Source organism: Asterias amurensis, chromosome 18 (genome assembly GCF_032118995.1).
Source record: "Asterias amurensis chromosome 18, ASM3211899v1".
In the NCBI taxonomy this organism is placed as follows: Eukaryota; Metazoa; Echinodermata; class Asteroidea; order Forcipulatida; family Asteriidae; genus Asterias; species Asterias amurensis.
Window position 1 is genome coordinate 8050128 of NC_092665.1, and position 8481 is coordinate 8058608.

Consider the following 8481-nt stretch of genomic DNA (forward strand, 5'->3'; position numbering starts at 1 on the left):
ATGTATATGGTGGGTAACATTTAAGTGCTTACACTGCCAGCAAAGCCAAGTCTGTAAAGTTCCTGTAAGGGAAAAGGAGCAGAATGTGACATTTTAGCCTCTAACCAAAATCATAACTGTTTTGTGCTTAGCTTTAAGTGTTTAAAGGCAGTGGACACCTTTGAATTGTCAAAGACCATTTGTCACACAAGATACAGTTGGTGTATCACAAGATACACAAGGTACACTTGGTATTTCTTAACATTATGCATAAAATATATTTAAAAAACTGTGAAAACTTCTACTCAGTTGGTCGTCGAAGTCAAGAGAATAATGGGGGGAAAACATTTGTCACACAGTATTGTGTGCTTTCAGATGCCTTGAATTCGACACCTCAGCTGATGTCTCGAATTCAAATCAAATATAGTGGGGAGTAAGGCCTAATTTATTTCTTTAAAAAACTACGTTACTTGATAGGGACCCGTTTCTCACAATGTTTTATACTACAAACAGCTCTACATTGCTTGTTACCATTCCAAGTAAGTTTGTATGCTAACAATTGTTTATAGTTATCACCAATAGTGTAGAATAAGAAACGAGTGTTTGAGGACACCAGTTTCTTTAACAATAACACAATTTCACTCGGACTGAATATACCTCGTGAATGTTAAGCTTAAACCTTTTCATCATCTTAATATAGGTTTTCTCGGTCAATTTCGGAAAATGAGCAGCCAATTTAACCACCAGCCTATTCTATCTCGCACGAAATCGAATGCTACTGAAAAAGGGTCATTCGATTTCTTTTTAAGACTAGTAAAATCTAGATTTACGTCATTCGATTTAACAAAATAACCATTCAGTTTAACAATTCATCAAAGCTGCGCTCAAATTCGCAGGAGTGTTTTTGAGGCGTGTGTTTCGTCATTCAATTTCATTTTGAGGCAGTCAATGCTGATATTTGTGCAGTCTTAAAAACGATTGGTTAACTTGTTGTTTCCTTATACGAATGTTAAAGGCATGTGGCACTCTTGAACATAATATGCCAAGATGTCTGGCACGCTAACAGATGGTTGGTGAATATTTACACAAAAAAACACCTGGAAAAACATTTTTTTAAACAACAAAAAACAAAAAAAACATTCAAAAACATTCAAATTCCAGGTCTTGGTCAGTTAACCATTGAAGGTCTCCCGAAAAAAAATAAAGAAGAAAACAACTCTTATGGGGCCAAGGTAAAGTCTACCTGAAACATTAAATAAAGAAAATAAGGTTCGCTCGATTTAAAAGTGAAGGTACGACAGTTTATCTGTTTATTCGTATTTCTTTAGTCGTACTTTAGGCGAAATTGGTTGCCTCTTTACGAAATTGAAAATGATTAAATCAGCAAAATCTCTAGTTGAACCAGCTTTGCTAAATTGAATGATGATTGTGTGTCATGAAAAAGAATAAGAGAGCTAGGAACTTGAATGCCTCAAAACGAAATTCTGAATTTGAAACGCAGTAAAAACCGTAGAGGCAAAATAGCTTTAATTCGAACGCATGGGGATTAAATTGGCTGCTCATTTGCCGAATTTGACCGAGAAAACCTATACCAAAAAGGTTTTCAACTAAATTTATTATCATTTATACACGGCCAAAACAACACAAAATGTACAACGTGATACTGGATAAATTCAAGTAAGTATGCTGTATATGAAAAAGACACCTTTAGACATAACGAATCAACACTGTTAACTAAATAAATAAGTGAAAACGTACACACACAAATGAATGTATAGGAAAATATTTGCAACAATGTTCGTAAGTCGACGTCTTTTCATTTTAATGCGAACCATAGATCCGTGCGCGATTTTGTGATTGCGTCCTAACATGTTCAAACGGTGTAAATTGTTTCGTTAACATCCAAAACATTGATAGCCTACACTTTTTTGTACGGAACGTGTTATTGGTTTCAATACTACTACGGTATGTATACGTCCAACTCGTAAGGAATACGCTTTGCATACGCTCACATACATCGATAGTTCAGCTTATCCAACGTTCTAGAGAATTGTTCATACGTCGGCAGGCGCTGGCTAAAACGTTAAGGTGTGTCAGGGACAGTAGAGAGGTTTCGCAAGTCTACGGATACACATACAGATACCGACGTCGACACTTTGTGTGTTCACGTGACGCGTTTCCGCGACTATCGTATTTTGCACACACGTTAGCAACGGATACAGGAGCATGATCGTACACTTCGTAGGTAAACGGATACTGTTTTGCAGACGTTTAGTTGCCGTTTAGTCCTAGGGATCAAACTCATTTCCAACGTAAATAGAATTTTTTTATTCATTTGCAAGCAAAACGATGAGAAATTGCACTGTATAAAACACGTGGTCTCTATAAAGTCATGCCTGTCGGGAAACCCACTCATGGTGAATGCAAGGCGCACTCAAGTGACACATTCCTACATTTTGAGAAACAACATCCAAAACGTGGCTGACGTGAACGGAAACGGTTATCATATCTGTATCTGGTTCTGTATCCGCACGCTTGCAAAACCTCTCTATTAGATCGATTACATTGACAAACATTGGACCAATGGACAAAGTGTCGCGGCGTAGCACGACCACATAATAATTACGGGGAAATCTTTGGGTCACAATCTTGTTGTGACGCAAATTTGTCTCCATGAGGCACTTGCAATGGAATTGTGACTCGATGAGGCACCGTGGAACATTGAGATCGCAATGCAACTTGCGTGAGCGTGCATTGTGACTCAATGAGGCACAGTGGAACATTGAGATCGCAATGGAACTTGCGTGAGCGTGCATTGTGACTCAATGAGGCACAGTGGAACATTGAGATCGCAATGGAACTTGCGTGAGCGTGCATTGTGACTCAATAAAGGCACCGTGGAACATTGAGTTCGCAATGGAACTTGCGTGAGCGAGCATTGTGACTCGATGAGGCACCTCGGAACATTGAGATCGCAATGCAACTTGCGTGAGCGTGCATTGTGACTCAATGAGGCACAGTGGAACATTGAGATCGCAATGGAACTTGCGTGAGCGTGCATTGTGACTCAATGAGGCACAGTGGAACATTGAGATCGCAATGGAACTTGCGTGAGCGTGCATTGTGACTCAATAAAGGCACCGTGGAACATTGAGATCGCAATGGAACTTGCGTGAGCGTGCATTGTGACTCAATGAGGCACAGTGGAACATTGAGATCGCAATGCAACTTGCGTGAGCGTGCATTGTGACTCAATGAGGCACAGTGGAACATTAAGATTGCAATGGAACTTGCGTGAGCGTGCATTGTGACTCAATAAAGGCACCGTGGAACATTGAGATCGCAATGAAACTTGCGTGAGCGTGCATTGTGACTCAATGAGGCACAGTGGAACATTGAGATCGCAATGCAACTTGCGTGAGCGTGCATTGTGACTCAATGAGGCACAGTGGAACATTGAGATCGCAATGGAACTTGCGTGAGCGTGCATTGTGACTCGATGAGGCACAGTGGAACATTGAGATCGCAATGGAACTTGCGTGAGCTTGCATTGTGACTCAATAAAGGCACCGTGGAACATTGAGATCGCAATGCAACTTGCGTGAGCGTGCATTGTGACTCAATGAGGCACAGTGGAACATTGAGATCGCAATGCAATATGCGTGAGCGTGCATTGTGACTCAATGAGGCACAGTGGAACATTGAGATCGCAATGGAACTTGCGTGAGCGTGCATTGTGACTCAATGAGGCACAGTGGAACACTGAGATCGCAATGCAACTTGCGTGAGGGTGCATTGTGACTCGATTAGGCACAGTGGAACATTGAGATCGCAATGGAACTTGCGTGAGCATGCATTGTGACTCAATAAAGGCACCGTGGAACATTGAGATCGCAATGGAACTTGCGTGAGCGTGCATTGTGACTCAATGAGGCACAGTGGAACATTGAGATCGCAATGCAACTTGCGTGAGGGTGCATTGTGACTCGATTAGGCACCGTGGAACATTGAGATCGCAATGGAACTTGCGTGAGCGTGCATTGTGACTCAATAAAGGCACCGTGGAACATTGAGATCGCAATGGAACTTGCGTGAGCGTGCATTGTGACTCAATGCGGCACAGTGGAACATTGAGATCGCAATGCAACTTGCGTGAGCGTGCATTGTGACTCAATGAGGCACAGTGGAACATTGAGATCGCAATGCAACTTGCGTGAGCGTGCATTGTGACTCAATGGGGCACAGTGGAACATTGAGATCGCAATGGAACTTGCGTGAGTGTGCATTGTGACTCAATGAGGCACAGTGGAACATTGAGATCGCAATGGAACTTGCGTGAGCGTGCATTGTGACTCAATAAAGGCACCGTGGAACATTGAGATCGCAATGGAACTTGCATGAGCGTGCATTGTGACTCAATGAGGCACAGTGGAACATTGAGTTCGCAATGCAACTTGCGTGGGCGTGCATTGTGACTTAATGAGGCACAGTGGAACATTGAGATCGCAATGGAACTTGCGTGAGCGGCATTGTGACTCAATAAAGGCACCGTGGAACATTGAGATTGCAATGGAACTTGCGTGAGCGTGCATTGTGACTCAATGAGGCACCGTGGAACATTGAGATCGCAATGCAACTTGCGTGAGCGTGCATTGTGAATGGATGAGGCACAGTGGAACATTGAGATCGCAATGCAACTTGCGTGTGGGTGCATTGTGACTCGATTAGGCACAGTGGAACATTGAGATCACAATGGAACTTGCGTGAGCGTGCATTGTGACTCAATAAAGGCACCGTGGAACATTGAGATCGCAATGGAACTTGCGTGAGCGTGCATTGTGACTCAATGAGTCACAGTGGAACATTGAGATCGCAATGCAACTTGCGTGAGCGTGCATTGTGAATCGATGAGGCACAGTGGAACATTGAGATCGCAATGCAACTTGCGTGAGGGTGCATTGTGACTCGATTAGGCACCGTGGAGCATTGAGATCGCAATGCAACTTGCGTGAGCGTGCATTGTGACTCGATTAGGCACCGTGGAACATTGAGATCGCAATGGAACTTGAGTGAGCGTGCATTGTGACTTGATGAGGTACAGTGGAACATTGAGATTGCAATACAACTTGCGTGAGAGTGCCTTGTGACTCGATTAGGCACCGTGGAACATTGAGATCGCAATGGAACTTGCGTGAGCGTGCATTGTGACTCTATGAGGTACAGTGGAACATTGAGATCGCAATGGAACTTGCGTGAGCGTGCATTGTGACTCGATGAGGTACAGTGGAACATTGAGATCGCAACCGGAAGCAATGTGACTCAAGGACACGTAGAGGAACATTGAGGTCACGAATGAGTGTGTGTGTGTATCGATATGGCACAGTGGAACATTTAGATCACAGTGACCTAGCTGGGGTGCAATGTGACCAGCAATGGAATATTGCAGTCTCCGTGTGTGTGCATGTATGACTAGATGTGGCACAGTGGGACATTGAGGACAAGTTGAGGCTATCTGAGGTGCAGTGTGACCCGATGAGGCACCAGGGAAAACTGAGTTCAAATTAGTCTAACTGGATGCAATGTGATTCGATTGGGCACAATGGACAATTCAAGTTACATTGAGGCTAACTAACTAAAAAGTAATTGTGACACGACAAGGCACAGGGGAACATGGGGGTCTCCATAGGCGAATTGAGAAGCAGTGTGACTCAATGAAGCACAGTGTAAATTAACTTTGAGGCTACTTAAAGTTGCAATGTGACTTTACAGGGCACATGGGAACAGTGGCCAACGTGCAGTGTGACTCACTGAGGCAGAGTGGAATATTCAGTATACTTGGGTGCAATGTGACTGAATGAGGCACACTCTAACATTAACTTTAGAGCTACTTTAGGTTTCAATGTGACTCATCAACAGGGCACTTAGGAGCAGTGGCCAACGTGCAATGTGACTCAATGAGGCACAGTGGGACATTAAGTCTACTTGGGTGCAAAGTGACTCAATGAGGCACAGTGGGACATTTCGGCTGCTTTGGTGCAATGTGACTCAATCAGTCACAGGTGGAACATGAAGTCAAATTGAGGCTACTTGAGGTACAATGTGACTAGGCCTGGGCGAATTATTCGAATATCCGGTTAATGGCGAATAGGTTTTCCTATCCGTAACCGCGAATGCCTTTTTTTTCTTAACCGGATATCCGCATAGGGCGCGAATAGCTATTTATAAACCGGATAGTTCTGTAATTACATCCAAGTAACCGGATATTCTTTAATATCCGAATATCCGCGGACGTCGGGCGACAACTGACATGAATGTTTTGTCTGAATCCTAATGAAACTTCTATTAAGACAGCATAAAACAGCATAAATTAAGTATTTAACTATGCTCACCTTCGTGAAGAGTTAAAACAATGACATTTCTGACGTAATTTGTTCAAAGATTACAAAAGTTTTCCTTCACGTAGAGCCATCCACAATCAAAAGAAAAAGCAAATCGCCATCTTTAAATTAGATCCGGTCATTTTTATGAATGAACCGAGTGACACTGTCTAAAACTAATATCAATCCGCCCAAAAGATCTCATTCACAAACGAACAGCGCCCAGCACTAAATGTGACTCAATTAGTCAAAAGGTTAAATTGAGGCTGCTTGCGGGCATGTGACTCAATGTGGCACAATGGAACAATGGAGTAACATTGCAGCTTCTTGAGTGCAATGTGACTCATTAGGGAACACAGGAACAGTGACTAAGGTGCAATGTGACTCAATCAGTCACAGAGGAACATTGGGGGCAAATTGAGGCTACTTTGGTGCCAAGTGACTCAATCAGTCACAGTGGAACATTGAGGTCAAATTGAGGATACTTTGGTGCAAAGTGACTCAATCAGGCGCAGTGCGACATTAACTACGTTGAGGTACAATTCAGGCTACTTGGGTGCAATGTTACTCAATTAGGCACAGTGGAATATTATGGCTAAGGTGCAATGTTGAACATTGAGGTAACATTGAGGTAACAGTTATGCTACTTGGGTGGAATGTGACTCATTGAGCCACAGTGGATCATTGAGGTCATAATTAGGCTAATCGGGATACAATCTGACTCAAAGTCATAGTTGAACATTGAAGTTAAATTGAGGCTACCTAAGGTAAAATGTGACTCAGTAAGGCTAAGTGAAAGAGTGGCTAAGGTGCAATATGACTCAATGATGCACATGGGAACAATGGGGCTACTTGGGTGCAATGTGACTCATTGGGCCACAGTGAAAAAGTGGATAAGGTGCAATATGACCCAATGAGGCACTTAGGCTACTTGGGTGCAATGTGACTCAGTGAGGCTAAGTGGAAATAGGCTTAGGTGCTAAATATGACTCGATGAGGCACAGTGGAACATTGAGGCTACTTGGGTGCAATGTGACTCAGTGAGGCACTTAGGCTACTTGAGTGCAATGTGACTCAGTGAGGCTCAGTGGAAGAGTGGCTAAGGTGCATCATGACTCAATGAGGCACAGTGGAACATTAAGGCTACTTGGGTGCAATGTGACTCAGTGAGGCTCAGTGGAAGAGTGGCAATTAGGTGCAATATGACTCAATGGGGCACAGTGGAACATTGAGGCTTCTTGGGTGCAATGTGACTCAGTGAGGTACTGAGGCTACTTGGGTGCAATGTGACTCAGTGAGGCTAAGTGGAAGAGTGGCTATAAGGTGCAATGTGACTCAATGAGGCACAGTGGAACGTCGAGGTCAAAGTGACGCACCTTGAAGTGCAATGTGACTCGGTGGTGTACTGTGGAAAATTAATGTTACATTTAGGCTAACTTATAGACAAATGTGACTAAAGATAAAGCACAGTGGAAAATTTGAGTCACTAGTCTACCTGAGAAGCAATGTGACTTTAAACGAAGCACCGTGGAATAGTGAGGCTACTTTAAGTCATTATACACTTTCGGTAAACAGTATTTTCCAAGTCCCACACTTCGTGTATCACAACTTATATACAAAATAACAAACCTGTGAAAGTTAAGGCTCAATCGGTCATCGGAGTCGGGAGAAAATAACGGGGAAAACCTACTCCTGTTTTCACGCGTTTCGCCGTGTCATGACATGTGTTTATAATAAATCCGTAATTCTCGCTATCGAGAATTGACATTGTTTTAATGTTTTTTCAAAAAGTAAAGTATTTCATGGAACAATATTTCAAGAGAAGTCTTTCACCATTACCTTCTGTAAACCCTGTAAATATTTGTAAATCTGTGAACTTTTTTCTTTCTGTACCGAAAGTGTATAATGGCTTTAAGGTGCAATAATTGGCTTGGTGAGCACAGTGGAACATTGATGTCATAGGATCAGACGTGCAAAGGACCAGATGAGGCACAGTTGAACAGAAAGAGGAGCTTTTAAGTAATACAAATAAAATACAAGTTTTCTTGTAATGATTAAAATAGTTTTACAGTTAAAACTACGTTAAATCTTCCGTTAAGATGATGCTAATTGGTAGCATGCTTCA